This window comes from Bombus fervidus, chromosome 4, assembly GCF_041682495.2.
Source record: "Bombus fervidus isolate BK054 chromosome 4, iyBomFerv1, whole genome shotgun sequence".
Classification (NCBI taxonomy): Eukaryota; Metazoa; Arthropoda; class Insecta; order Hymenoptera; family Apidae; genus Bombus; species Bombus fervidus.
Window position 1 is genome coordinate 357,318 of NC_091520.1, and position 17,740 is coordinate 375,057.

Here is a 17,740-nt window from a genome sequence, read left to right on the forward strand (position 1 = left end):
CTTTGGCTATTATAATAAAATTATGTTTGTCATAAACTGATATTGAATATTGATTAAAACAGTTCTACGTCAAAAAGTAGTACCATAGAAATGCAAATTTAGTTTCAACTGATAAAAAATATAAAAATTATAGAAATGGTTATTATAATAAATTGTTGAAAGCGTTAATTTACAATAAAAATTAAAAAATGATTAAATTCGTTTGTGTTATAATGGAAAAACCAACTTTTAAGATATCAACAAACCGTTACCGTTCGATTGGCATTTCGGCACATTGTCAAGTGCATACCAGTGGTATATAAGGAACACGAGATTAACACACAGCATGCGCATTCTAAGGTACATACTATTTTCCTGAAATCGACTGACGAAGGCTAGTGATTGCGTAAAACGTAATAAAACACGTCTAAGGAAATGATATCGTTAAAATAAACGTAAGAAGACTTGGAATTATAATTGTAATTGACGGCAATATTAAAAGCAATGGTTACACTTAATCTGGTGGATAATATTATCAGAAATTGTCTCGACATTTTTCATATTTGAAGTTGTAACGAATGAGAAAATGCGATGCAATTCCACGGCCTAACAACACACACGCACGCACACGCACACACGCGCGCGCACACACACATACACAATGTGAAAATAACGTCGTTATTTCGTCGTTATATCGCACGATACACTAACACATCGTCGAGACTCAATCAAATGGAATAATTGACTCTAAATATATTACTACGAAAGAAATAATCTCAGGCGATCTCTTCATCAAACCACATACTCGAAAAAGCAGAAGCAGTGTTCAAAATTATTGCTTTGATTAAAACACCTGCCTGTCGCGAAGCGTCTTCTTGCACGTAAGATTTCACACATTTTTGTACGGAAAAAAATGAATTTTACTTAATATTGACTTACCTGATAAACGTGACTTAATATTGTCACGATCAATTCATTGCTAAAAATCAAGTACATTTATGTCATACAGGTATATTCGTGTAGATATTTGCCATTTGCAAATATTCATACGGAATATTAACACGCATATTTATAAATAACACGAATATATTCGGAAATGTATATGTTTAACCTAACTGTTAAAAAACTAATTATTATAATCGCGATATGCAAGAAAACCTATCCTAAACTAATAAATTTGAAAAAAGAATGTTACTAGTCGCGGGTATAAAAAAATACCCGCGGTCACTGTGCTCGCAAGAAATTCTACGTAATACAATCGGTCACCCGTGCCGATTCGGACCTTTCATCCTACGACATGATTGAGTGACCGGAGGAACAGAAATGCATGCGACTCACCGTTCGATGCGAAGAAACAGAGGACGTTACCCTGGATGCTGTGGTATCCCAGCGAATATTATCAGGAAGACTAACACCAGGCTGGAACCGTAGAAAGTCCAATGGTACAAAAAATAGAGGTTGCCAAAAATCTGTTACAGAAGAAAACACGATAAGTGTTTGCTGACTATTTGAAAAGTTGAAGATAATGAAAAATGAAGGTTTATTAACTTTAGTAACTTTAGTAATAATAAAGGTTGAAATTCTAATAAACTTTAATAAGTATAAAAACTCAAACTCTAATATGAAAATTTAAAATCTAACAATTAAGAATCTAATGATTTCTGAAATATGTTAGTCATTTGTTTCGTAATTCGGTACGAAGACTTTAACACTTATTTTATTTTAATGAAAGAATAACCTCGGAAAATGCTAACCTTCCAAATTTTCAATCAAATCGTATGTCTTAATCGATAGTGATCGAAGAAAAATATACAGAATAGACATAATTGAAGTACGATATGTAAAAGTACTTACATTCTTGGCTTTGGAGCCACTGTTAAAACATTCCCAAAGAAGACGAAGAAATTGAAGCAGTGATATGTCTATAACAAAACATAAGATATCGTTAATATCGTTAATACATAATAACAAACTTAAAACTTTAGTAATAATAAAGACTAAACTCTAATAAGTATGTAAATTGGAACTCTAATATAAAAATTTGAGAACAAAATATTCAGTGATTTTTGATACGTATCAGACAGTTTTATTGTACTTTAATGTTAAGACTTTAAAACTTTATTTCAATTAAAGAGGACATTTACAGCTTTCTGAATTATCAATCACTTTGATTTTATAATTAACAATATTTCAAACAAAATATAATAAATAGAACAAATTGAAATGCAATATATAAAACTACTTACATTCTTGAGCTCCTGGAGAGGCTTTATCCTCTTGAGGGTGGCACTGACTCTAATACCGAAAACGAATATTCAACAACATAAATATATAAAAAAAGAAAAATAAAAGACTACGTTACCGCGACCGCTTAAATTATGATCGGCGAACAAGAACTCTAATATCGCGTACAAATTTGATTGATAAAATTTTAGTACTTTCGCGTATGATTATTCGATCGAATTTAATCAAAACTATCGTGACTTTAAAATATTGAAAAGAAACTATTGCGTAGCAAACACTGACTCTACAACCGCATTGCGCGCGGTCACAAATATTCCCTGAAAATAAAGCAGTTTAGGGGCGGGGGTGGGGGGTGGAAAAGAAGCGAAACGTCGTTTCGACAATTTTCTTCTTTTTCATATCGAACGTTTATTTAGAAAATACTGCTATTTCTTTATACTTAAAAATTATTATTAAGAAATTGGAACAAGTATGAAAATGTAAGTTGAAAATTGTGAAATATTTCTCGATAGCTAACAAATGCTTACGAATACCGTGATTGCAATGCAATCGCTTGCAAAAATTATACTGTTCGCAATTAGAATATATACTGTGAATTTTCGTTATTAGAATACGAAATATACATTCCACTAAAACACTATAGTCGCGAGTTATAAATATTTGCAAGAATTCAAAAGTTCGCCACTAAATATACTTAAGGAATACTTGACAAACGCACGCGAAACCTTGTTTCGAAGTATTTGAATCTAACTGTTACCAAGTTGCAAGTTTTGCAACGTTAACTGTAGCAAATTTACATAATACAACAAAAGAAATTGAATTTCATAAGTGATTTATTGAGATATAACTCAATTTGAAACAATAAGACAATTCGTTAAAAATTCGTTTGAAATAAGCGAATGATTTCATAAATCGGAAATAGAATAATAATTTACTTAATCGAAGCTATTGACACAGCACATGCAATGTCACGTCTTGGGAGGATCATTCGAGTCATTGTACTAAACTGTTTAACATTCTTTAACATCACCACAATAATCTTCCCTTAAAAATGGGAAAATAAAAAGAAGCCCGGACAAACAGACAATAAAAGACAAATCGCGGCGCGAACTCTTTCGTTCGCGATCTTTTGAAAGAATCAATGGACTCGCGCGACGCACTCCCGTGCACAAAATAATCGCAAGACTCAGTGGCAAAGAAGAATCGATTTTTATATTTCATTCCAAGTCAGATAAGTATCATTGTACAGAATGGACTCAGAATGGATTTGAGAGTCAAGACATATCCCACGGTGTCCAACGGTGTCCAACGGTGTCCAACGGTGTCCAACGGTGTCCAACGGCGTCCAACGGTGTCCAACGGCGTCCCGCGATGTCCCACGATGTCCCACGGTGTCCAACGTTGCCCCCGCGGGGGGGTCTTAGTCCAGTCTTGATCACCAAAATTATTTTGGATGATCAAGACCAGACTATATTCAAGTAGTTTTTAGCTTGATATCAAAGGTATTCCAACTCTGTCGAAAGCATTCCAACCCCGTCGAAAGCATTCCAACCCTGTAGAAAGCATTCCAACTCTGTAGAAAGCATTCCAACTCTTTACAAAGGTATTCCAACTCTGTCGAAAGCATTCCAATGCTGTAGAAAGCATTCCAACGCTGTAGAAAGAATTCCAACTCTGTCGAAAGCATTCCAACCCTGTAGAAAGCATTCCAACCCTGTACAAAGGTACTCCAACACTGTCGGAAGCATTCCAACCCTGTAGAAAGCACTCCGACCCTGTAGAAAGCATTCCGACCCTGTAGAAAGCATTCCAACCCTGTAGGAAGCATTCCAACTCTGTAGAAAGCATTCCAACACGGTAGAAAGCATTCCAACCCTGTACAAAGGTATTCCAACTCTGTCGAATGCATTCCAACCCTGGAGAAAGCATTCCAACTCTGTACAAAGGTATTCCAACTCTGTAGAAAGCATTCCAACACTGCAGAAAGCATTCCAACTCTGTACAAAGGTATTCCAACTCTGTCGAAAGCATTCCAACCCCGTCGAAAGCATTCCAACCCTGTAGAAAGCATTCCAACTCTGTAGAAAGTATTCCAACTCTGTACAAAGGTATTCCAACTCTGTCGAAAGCATTCCAACGCTGTAGAAAGCATTCCAACGCTGTAGAAAGAATTCCAACTCTGTCGAAAGCATTCCAACCCTGTAGAAAGCATTCCAACCCTGTACAAAGGTACTCCAACACTGTCGAAAGCATTCCAACCCTGTAGAAAGCACTCCGACCCTGTAGAAAGCATTCCGACCCTGTAGAAAGCATTTCAACCCAGTAGGAAGCATTCCAACTCTATCGAAAGCATTCCAACCCTGTACAAAGGTATCCCAACTCTGTCGAAAGCATTCCAACCCTGTAGAAAGCATTCCAACTATGTACAAAGGTACTCCAACTCTGTCGAAAGCACTCCAACTCTGTCGAAAGCATTCCAACCCAGTAGAAAGCAGTCCAACCCTGTACAAAGGTATTCCAACTCTGTAGAAAGCATTCCAACACTGTAGAAAGTATTCCAACTCTGTACAAAGGTATTCCAACTCTGTCCAAAGCATTCCAACCCCGTCGAAAGCATTCCAACCCTGTAGAAAGCATTCCAACTCTGTAGAAAGCATTCCAACACTGCAGAAAGCATTCCAACTCTGTACAAAGGTATTCCAACTCTGTCGAAAGCATTCCAACCCCGTCGAAAGCATTCCAACCCAGTAGAAAGCAGTCCAACCCTGTACAAAGGTATTCCAACTCTGTAGAAAGCATTCCAACACTGTAGAAAGCATTCCAACTCTGTACAAAGGTATCCCAACTCTGTCGAAAGCATTCCAACCCTGTAGAATGCATTCCAACCCTGTACAAAGGTACTCCAACACTGTCGAAAGCATTCCAACCCTGTAGAAAGCATTCCGACCCTGTAGAAAGCATTCCAACCCTGCAGGGAGCATTCCAACTCTGTACAAAGGTATTCCAACTCTATCGAAAGCATTCCAACCCTGTACAAAGGTATCCCAACTCTGTCGAAAGCAATCCAACCCTGTAGAAAGCATTCCAACTCTGTACAAAGGTATTCCAACTCTGTCGAAAGCACTCCAACTCTGTCGAAAGCATTCCAACCCTGTAGAAAGCACACCAACCCTGTACAAAGGTATTCCAACTCTGTAGAAAGCATATAACGTTATACATTACAAGGTAATAGTATATAACGTTATACGTTATAACGTAATAGTCTACAACGTTGTACGCTATAACGTAATAGTATATAACGTTATACGTTATAACGTAGTTGTATATAACGTTATACGTTATAAGCTTATAGTATATAACGTTATACGTTATAAGCTTATAGTATATAACGTTTTAGGTTAAAACGTAATGCTACATAACGTTATACGTTATGCCATAATAGTATCTAACGTTATACGTTATAAGGAAATAGTCTATAACGTTATACGTTATAGCCTAATAGTATATAACGTTATACGTTATAACGTAATGCTACATAACGCTATACGCTATACGGTAATAGTGTATAACGTTATACGTTATAACGTAATAGTATATAACGTTATACGCTATACGGTAATAGTACATAACGTTATACGTTATATCGTAAAGCTACATAACGTTATACGTTATAACGTAATAGTATATAACGTTATACGTTATAACGTAATGCTACATAACGCTATACGCTATACGGTAATAGTGTATAACGTTATACGTTATAACGTAATAGTATATAACGTTATACGCTATACGGTAATAGTACATAACGTTATACGTTATATCGTAAAGCTACATAACGTTATACGTTATAACGTAATAGTATATAACGTTATACGTTATAACGTAATGCTACATAACGCTATACGCTATACGGTAATAGTGTATAACGTTATACGTTATAACGTAATAGTATATAACGTTATACATTATAAGGTAATAGTGCATAACGTTATATGTTATAACGTAATGCTACATAACGTTATACGCTATACGGTAATAGTATATAACGTTATACGTTATAACGTAAAGCTACATAACGTTATACGCTACACGGTAATAGTATATAACGTTATACGTTATAACGTAACGCTACATAACGTTATACGCTATACGGTAATAGTACATAACGTTATACGTTATACCGTAAAGCTACATAACGTTATACGTTATAACGTAATAGTATATAACGTTATACGTTATAACGTAATGCTACATAACGCTATACGCTATACGGTAATAGTGTATAACGTTATACGTTATAACGTAATAGTATATAACGTTATACATTATAAGGTAATAGTGCATAACGTTATATGTTTTAACGTAATGCTACATAACGTTATACGCTATACGGTAATAGTATATAACGTTATACGTTATAACGTAATGCTACATAACGTTATACGCTATACGGTAATAGTATATAACGTTATATGTTATAACGTAATGCCACATAACGTTATACGCTATACGGTAATAGTACATAACGTTATACGTTATATCGTAAAGCTACATAACGTTATACGTTATAACGTAATAGTATATAACGTTATACGTTATAACGTAATGCTACATAACGCTATACGCTATACGGTAATAGTGTATAACGTTATACGTTATAACGTAATAGTATATAACGTTATACATTATAAGGTAATAGTGTATAACGTTATACGTTATAGCGTAATAGTATATAACGATATACGTTATAACGTAATGCTACATAACGTTATACGTTATACGATAATAGTATATAGCGTTATACGTTATTACGTAATAGCATATAACGTTATACATTATAAGGTAATATTGTATAACGTTATACGTTATAACGTAATAGTATATAACGTGATACATTATAAGGTAATAGTGTATAACGTTATACGTTATAGCGTAATAGTATATAACGTTATACGTTATAAGGTAATGCCACATAACGTTGAACGTTATAACGTAATATTACATACCGTCATACGTTATAACGTAACGCTACATATCGTTATGCGTTGGAACGTAATAGTATATAACGTTATACGTTTAAAGCTAATTGTATATAACGTTATACGTTATAAGGTAATAGTCTATAACGTTATACGTTATAGCGTAATAGTATATAACGTTATACGATATAAGCTTATAGTATATAACGTTTTACGTTATAGCGTAATGCTACATAACGTTATACGTTATACGATAATAGTATATAACGTTATTCGTTATAACGTAATGCTACATAACGTAATACGTTATTCGATAATAGTATATAACGTTATACGTTAGAACGTAATGCCACATAACGTTATACGTTATATCGTATTAGTATATAACGTTATACGTTATAACGTAATGCTACGTAACGTTGTACGTTAGACGTCAATAGTATATAACGTTATACGTTATAACGTAATGCTACATAACGTAATACGTTATACGATAATAGTATATAACGTTATACTTTATAACGTAATGCCACATAACGTTATACGTTATAACGTAATGCTACATAAAGTTATGCGTTATTACGTAATAGTATATAACGTTAACCGTTATATGGTAATAGTACATAACGCCACACGTTATAAGGTATTACTATATAACGCTATACGTTATAACTTAATAGTATATAACGTTATACATTATAAGGTAATAGTGTATAACGTTATACGTTATAGCGTAATAGTATATAACGTTATACGTTATAAGGTAATGCCACATAACGTTGAACGTTATAACGTAATATTATATACCGTCATACGTTATAACGTAACGCTACATATCGTTATGCGTTGTAACGTAATAGTATATAACGTTATACGTTTAAAGCTAATTGCATATAACGTTATACGTTATAAGGTAATAGTCTATAACGTTATACGTTATAGCGTAATAGTATATAACGTTATACGTTATAACGTAATGCCACATAACGTTAAACGTTATAACGTAATATTATATACCGTCATTCGTTATGACGTAACGCTACATATCGTTATACGTTATAACGTAATAGTATATATCGTTATACGTTTAAAGCTAATTGTATATAACGTTATACGTTATAACGTAATGCCACATAACGTTATACGTTATATCGTAATAGTATATAACGTTATACGTTGTAAGCTTATAGTATATAACGTTTTACGTTATAGCGTAATGCTACATAACGTTATACGTTATACGATAATAGTATATAACGTTATACGTTATAACGTAATAGTATATAACGTTATACGTTATAACGTAATGCTACATAACGTTATACGCTATATTGTAATAGTATATAACGTTATACGTTATAAGGTAATACTATATAACGCTATACGTTACAACGTAATAGTATATAACGTTATACGTTATAAGGTAATGCCACATAACGTTGAACGTTATAACGTAATATTATATACCGTCATACGTTATAACGTAACGCTACATATCGTGATACGTTATACCGTAATCGTATATAACGTTATACGTTTAAAGCTAATTGTATATACCGTCATACGTTATAACGTAACGCTACATATCGTTATGCGTTGTAACGTAATAGTATATAACGTTATACGTTTAAAGCTAATTGTATATAACGTTATTCGTTATAACGTAATGCCACATAACGTTATACGTTATATCGTAATAGTATATAACGTTATACGTTATAAGCTTATAGTATAAAACGTTATACGTTATAGCGTAATGGTATATAACGTTATGCGTTATAACGTAATGCCACATAACTTTATACGCTATACGGTAATAGAGCATAACGTTATACGTTTAAAGCTAATTGTATATAACGTTACACGTTATAACGTAAAGCTACATAAAGTTATACGTTATAACGTAATAGTATGTAACGTTATACGTTATAACGTAATGCTACATAACGTTATACGCTATACGGTAATAGTATATAACGTTATACGTTATAACGTAACGCTACATAACGTTATACGTTATACGATAATAGTATATAGCGTTATACGTTATAGCGTAATAGCATATAACGTTATACATTATAAGGTAATTTTGTATAACGTTATACGTTATAACGTAATAGTATATAACGTTATACATTATAAGGTAATAGTGTATAATGTTATACGTTATAGCGTAATAGTATATAACGTTATACGTTATAAGGTAATGCCACATAACGTTGAACGTTATAACGTAATATTATATACCGTCATACGTTATAACGTAACGCTACATATCGTTATGCGTTGTAACGTAATAGTATATAACGTTATACGTTTAAAGCTAATTGTATATAACGTTATACGTTATAAGGTAATAGTCTATAACGTTATACGTTATAGCGTAATAGTATATAACGTTATACGTTATAACGTAATGCCACATAACGTTAAACGTTATAACGTAATATTATATACCGTCATACGTTATAACGTAACGCTACATATCGTGATACGTTATACCGTAATCGTATATAACGTTATACGTTTAAAGCTAATTGTATATAACGTTATACGTTATAACGTAATGCCACATAACGTTATACGTTATATCGTAATAGTATATAACGTTATACGTTGTAAGCTTATAGTATATAACGTTTTACGTTATAGCGTAATGCTACATAACGTTATACGTTATACGATAATAGTATATAACGTTATACGTTATAACGTAATAGTATATAACGTTATACGTTATAAGGTAATGCCACATAACGTTGAACGTTATAACGTAATATTATATACCGTCATACGTTATAACGTAACGCTACATATCGTGATACGTTATACCGTAATCGTATATAACGTTATACGTTTAAAGCTAATTGTATATACCGTCATACGTTATAACGTAACGCTACATATCGTTATGCGTTGTAACGTAATAGTATATAACGTTATACGTTTAAAGCTAATTGTATATAACGTTATTCGTTATAACGTAATGCCACATAACGTTATACGTTATATCGTAATAGTATATAACGTTATACGTTATAAGCTTATAGTATAAAACGTTATACGTTATAGCGTAATGGTATATAACGTTATGCGTTATAACGTAATGCCACATAACTTTATACGCTATACGGTAATAGAGCATAACGTTATACGTTTAAAGCTAATTGTATATAACGTTACACGTTATAACGTAAAGCTACATAAAGTTATACGTTATAACGTAATAGTATGTAACGTTATACGTTATAACGTAATGCTACATAACGTTATACGCTATACGGTAATAGTATATAACGTTATACGTTATAACGTAACGCTACATAACGTTATACGTTATACGATAATAGTATATAGCGTTATACGTTATAGCGTAATAGCATATAACGTTATACATTATAAGGTAATTTTGTATAACGTTATACGTTATAACGTAATAGTATATAACGTTATACATTATAAGGTAATAGTGTATAATGTTATACGTTATAGCGTAATAGTATATAACGTTATACGTTATAAGGTAATGCCACATAACGTTGAACGTTATAACGTAATATTATATACCGTCATACGTTATAACGTAACGCTACATATCGTTATGCGTTGTAACGTAATAGTATATAACGTTATACGTTTAAAGCTAATTGTATATAACGTTATACGTTATAAGGTAATAGTCTATAACGTTATACGTTATAGCGTAATAGTATATAACGTTATACGTTATAACGTAATGCCACATAACGTTAAACGTTATAACGTAATATTATATACCGTCATACGTTATAACGTAACGCTACATATCGTGATACGTTATACCGTAATCGTATATAACGTTATACGTTTAAAGCTAATTGTATATAACGTTATACGTTATAACGTAATGCCACATAACGTTATACGTTATATCGTAATAGTATATAACGTTATACGTTGTAAGCTTATAGTATATAACGTTTTACGTTATAGCGTAATGCTACATAACGTTATACGTTATACGATAATAGTATATAACGTTATACGTTATAACGTAATAGTATATAACGTTATACGTTATAAGGTAATGCCACATAACGTTGAACGTTATAACGTAATATTATATACCGTCATACGTTATAACGTAACGCTACATATCGTGATACGTTATACCGTAATCGTATATAACGTTATACGTTTAAAGCTAATTGTATATACCGTCATACGTTATAACGTAACGCTACATATCGTTATGCGTTGTAACGTAATAGTATATAACGTTATACGTTTAAAGCTAATTGTATATAACGTTATTCGTTATAACGTAATGCCACATAACGTTATACGTTATATCGTAATAGTATATAACGTTATACGTTATAAGCTTATAGTATAAAACGTTATACGTTATAGCGTAATGGTATATAACGTTATGCGTTATAACGTAATGCCACATAACTTTATACGCTATACGGTAATAGAGCATAACGTTATACGTTTAAAGCTAATTGTATATAACGTTACACGTTATAACGTAAAGCTACATAAAGTTATACGTTATAACGTAATAGTATGTAACGTTATACGTTATAACGTAATGCTACATAACGTTATACGCTATACGGTAATAGTATATAACGTTATACGTTATAACGTAACGCTACATAACGTTATACGTTATACGATAATAGTATATAGCGTTATACGTTATAGCGTAATAGCATATAACGTTATACATTATAAGGTAATTTTGTATAACGTTATACGTTATAACGTAATAGTATATAACGTTATACATTATAAGGTAATAGTGTATAATGTTATACGTTATAGCGTAATAGTATATAACGTTATACGTTATAAGGTAATGCCACATAACGTTGAACGTTATAACGTAATATTATATACCGTCATACGTTATAACGTAACGCTACATATCGTTATGCGTTGTAACGTAATAGTATATAACGTTATACGTTTAAAGCTAATTGTATATAACGTTATACGTTATAAGGTAATAGTCTATAACGTTATACGTTATAGCGTAATAGTATATAACGTTATACGTTATAACGTAATGCCACATAACGTTAAACGTTATAACGTAATATTATATACCGTCATACGTTATAACGTAACGCTACATATCGTGATACGTTATACCGTAATCGTATATAACGTTATACGTTTAAAGCTAATTGTATATAACGTTATACGTTATAACGTAATGCCACATAACGTTATACGTTATATCGTAATAGTATATAACGTTATACGTTGTAAGCTTATAGTATATAACGTTTTACGTTATAGCGTAATGCTACATAACGTTATACGTTATACGATAATAGTATATAACGTTATACGTTATAACGTAATAGTATATAACGTTATACGTTATAAGGTAATGCCACATAACGTTGAACGTTATAACGTAATATTATATACCGTCATACGTTATAACGTAACGCTACATATCGTGATACGTTATACCGTAATCGTATATAACGTTATACGTTTAAAGCTAATTGTATATACCGTCATACGTTATAACGTAACGCTACATATCGTTATGCGTTGTAACGTAATAGTATATAACGTTATACGTTTAAAGCTAATTGTATATAACGTTATTCGTTATAACGTAATGCCACATAACGTTATACGTTATATCGTAATAGTATATAACGTTATACGTTATAAGCTTATAGTATAAAACGTTATACGTTATAGCGTAATGGTATATAACGTTATGCGTTATAACGTAATGCCACATAACTTTATACGCTATACGGTAATAGAGCATAACGTTATACGTTTAAAGCTAATTGTATATAACGTTACACGTTATAACGTAAAGCTACATAAAGTTATACGTTATAACGTAATAGTATGTAACGTTATACGTTATAACGTAATGCTACATAACGTTATACGCTATACGGTAATAGTATATAACGTTATACGTTATAACGTAACGCTACATAACGTTATACGTTATACGATAATAGTATATAGCGTTATACGTTATAGCGTAATAGCATATAACGTTATACATTATAAGGTAATTTTGTATAACGTTATACGTTATAACGTAATAGTATATAACGTTATACATTATAAGGTAATAGTGTATAATGTTATACGTTATAGCGTAATAGTATATAACGTTATACGTTATAAGGTAATGCCACATAACGTTGAACGTTATAACGTAATATTATATACCGTCATACGTTATAACGTAACGCTACATATCGTTATGCGTTGTAACGTAATAGTATATAACGTTATACGTTTAAAGCTAATTGTATATAACGTTATACGTTATAAGGTAATAGTCTATAACGTTTTACGTTATAGCGTAATGCTACATAACGTTATACGTTATACGATAATAGTATATAACGTTATTCGTTATAACGTAATGCTACATAACGTAATACGTTATTCGATAATAGTATATAACGTTATACTTTAGAACGTAATGCCACATAACGTTATACGCTATACGGTAATAGTATATAACGTTATACGTTATAACGTAATGCTACATAACGTTATACGTTATACGATAATAGTATATAGCGTTATACGTTATAACGTAATAGTATATAACGTTATACGTTATAACGTAATGCCACATAACGTTATACGTTATATCGTAATAGTATATAACGTTATACGATATAAGCTTATAGTATATAACGTTTTACGTTATAGCGTAATGCTACATAACGTTATACGTTATACGATAATAGTATATAACGTTATTCGTTATAACGTAATGCTACATAACGTAATACGTTATTCGATAATAGTATATAACGTTATACTTTAGAACGTAATGCCACATAACGTTATACGTTATATCGTATTAGTATATAACGTTATACGTTATAACTTAATGCTACATAACGTTATACGCTATACGGTAATAGTATATAACGTTATACGTTATAACGTAATAGTATATAACGTTATACATTATAACGTAATGCTACGTAACGTTGTACGTTAGACGTCAATAGTATATAACGTTATACGTTATAACGTAATGCTACATAACGTAATACGTTATACGATAATAGTATATAACGTTATACTTTATAACGTAATGCCACATAACGTTATACGTTATAACGTAATGCTACATAAAGTTATGCGTTATTACGTAATAGTATATAACGTTAACCGTTATATGGTAATAGTACATAACGCCACACGTTATAAGGTATTACTATATAACGCTATACGTTATAACTTAATAGTATATAACGTTATACGTTATAACGTAATGCCACATAACGTTATACGCTATACGGTAATAGAACATAACGTTGTACGTTATAACGTAATGCTACATAACGTTATACGCTATACGGTAATAGTATATAACGTTATACGTTATAACGTAATAGTATATAACGTTATACGTTATAACGTAATAGTATATAACGTTATACATTATAAGGTAATAGTGTATAACGTTATACGTTATAACCCTGTCCAAAGTTTTCTAACTCTGTCCAATGCATTCCAACTCTGTAGATAGCATTCTAACTCTGTAGAACGTCTTCTAACTCTGTCGAAAGTATTCCAACTCTGCCCAAAGCATTCCAACTCTGTCCAAAGCATTCCAACTCTGTAGAACGTTTTCCAACCCTGTCCAAAGTTTTCTAACTCTGTCCAACGTTCTCCAACTCTGCCCAACGTTTTCCTATTCTGTGCAAGGCTGTCCAACTCTGTCCAACGTTTTCCAATGATGTCCAACGTCGTCCAACGATGTCCAACGTTGTCCAACGGTGTCCCACGATATCCCACGGTGTCCCACGGTGTTCCACGGTGTTACACGGTGTCCCACAGAGTCCCACGGAGTCCCACGTTGTCCCACGGTGTCCAACGGTGTCCAACGGCGTCCCATGTTGCAGTCCAATCTAGATCATCCAATATTCTTTTCGCGGCTTTTGGTGACCCAAACTGGACTGGTGCGTAGTTCTTAGCTTGGGTATCGAATTAGTGTGCAGTGCTTGTACTTATCGATGTAGTCGTTTTCCAAAACTTAATCAACTGATTTATCTACGAAAACGATCACATCGATCAGTACTAACATTTTACAATAATTCGCAACCCTATCGGCAACATTCCGTATCAAAGATACCTTTGTCTAACTTGGAACGAGAGAAGGAAAATGAAACTATTGACACTGCATATACAATTTAGAGTCTGGCATAAGAGAAATACGACTCCTTGTACTAAAGTTATGAAGTTATCGAAAAGTTATATTAAGTTATATAAACATGCTATATGTTTCTCTTACAATTGGGAAAACAGGAAGTAGCCTGAACAATCACACAATGAAAGAAAAATCATTTGAGTATCTAGCATACATATTTAATATGCTATGATACGTTCAAATATATAACTGGAAAATATTTTCTGTAAATTGATAAATCTGAAACAATCTCATTTACTGGATTTGGAATACAAAAGAAACAGGAATCTTTAAAACGAGAGCATTTTATACATGAAAAATAAACTACTAATGATGGTCAATTACAGATCAAATTACTCTCGATTAAATTTTAGCCAAAATAGAGAATCGTTTGTATCTTTTTAATCGAAACTAGGGTTACGTTGAAAACAAGAATTTTAAGTAATAGAATTTAAACTGAATTAAAAATTAAAAATTTCATTTAAAATAACTAAGATGAGAAAAAACACGCTTATTAGAAAATCACTTGCTTCGTCTTTTAACTTTTAACAGTATCTGTTATTTCCTACAATAACATAGTGACTTGCAACATAATGTACCGAAAGATATGCACATAAATAAACGGTCCTCCAGCGACGCAGATATATCCTCTTATCTGCCCGACGAAAAACATACATTGTATCGACGAGCGCATAATGATCACGCATGCCGACTTCTTTGTTAAAATAACGGTCCGAAATCGACGGTTCCAGAACTCGCTGCCTGGTGACAACTATGCGCTTGTCACGTAAAATAATAAAAAAGAAAGGAAGGAAAAATCGAAGACGTAAAATAGAAGATAAAAAACGAATATAAAGAAATACAAAGACAGAATTTATTTCTTCACACTTGATTTACACTTGACTTCCGAACTCTAGGAGCGACTTTTTAAGACTGAAGCTCTTACAATTCCACCTTTAAAAACTGATTTGTTTCTTTCTTTGTCATCCCCACTATTCACGCGTTTGTTAGCCGTTCTCGAATATTTGGCGAAAGGACCGTTGGGATATTGAGGGTTCATTGAGCACTTTGCCTTGCCGACATACACTGTCGCCGAGTGAGGCCGCATTTTTATTTCTATCATCAGCCCATCGGTTCCGAAGCGCGGCCCGGTCTCTGATGTAGATCGAAGTGTAGTTGATGTTACACGCTCGTCGATACAATATATGTTTTTCGTCGGGCAGATAAGAGGATATATCTGCGACGCTGGAGGACCGCGAGCGACGGTTGGAAATATGATCTCTACTGAGCCTCATGACGTAACAGAGGTAGTAAAATATAAAATCAAAGAGCGTTAGTACGTTATAAAAATATTACACACGCTAATCATATTTTTAGATCAGGATTTTCAGATTTAACCCTTTCCGTGCCCATTGTCAGGACCTCATTCACGTGCTCAGGTGCTACTTGAATGGGAGAAAGACATTGGGTACGATGATCTAGAATTAAGTAATGTAATAATTTCTCAGCGACTGACGACGTGTTAGTGTATCGTGCACGACGTATTTTCCACATTGTGTGTGTGTGTGTGTGTGTGGTTAGGCCGTGGAATTGCCTCGCTTTTTGTCATTCGTTACAATCTCAAATATTAAAAATGTCGAGACATATATCGATTCAATTTACGTCTCGATACAATCACATTTTGTGATAATATCATCCACGCGATTGAGTGTATATGCACTCATAATATTACTATCAATTGCAATTATAATTCCAAGTTTACCGGTAATGAAAACGATCAGACTACCAATGGAGGAAAACAGAAAAAAATCTCGTTCTTCGACAGTAGAGTGGTCGTATCCCGCTAAAAGTGAGCCTAGCCAATTCATGATTGGCTGAGGCGGCGTGGCTTCGTTTCTATGCAATGCACGCGAGAAATGGAAATACCAAACGTCGTAAAAAATTTTCTTACATTTTGCGAACTGATGAACTGAACATTTTCAAGCCAGATAACTATAAGAATTTGAACACTAAGGTGCACACGTATATATGCGTACATCAAGAAACATTATTTCTTTAAGTAGTATTTCTAGTATTGTAACAAATATTTTCAGAAGGAACATATTGTTCATTATGATTTTAAAATGCGAATTTTAAGTATTATGTGAAGACAGATAATTACAGAATTACAAATTGCTGTTACAAGCGAAATATAAAAAATTGTATACTTATTCGTACTATGTAACAGTGCATATACGTAATCTTTCTACTTACTATTCTATTAATAGCAATATAAAATAAAATTAAAATATAGTCCATCAAATCTAATATATCCACCATGAAATAAGATTATGATCATATA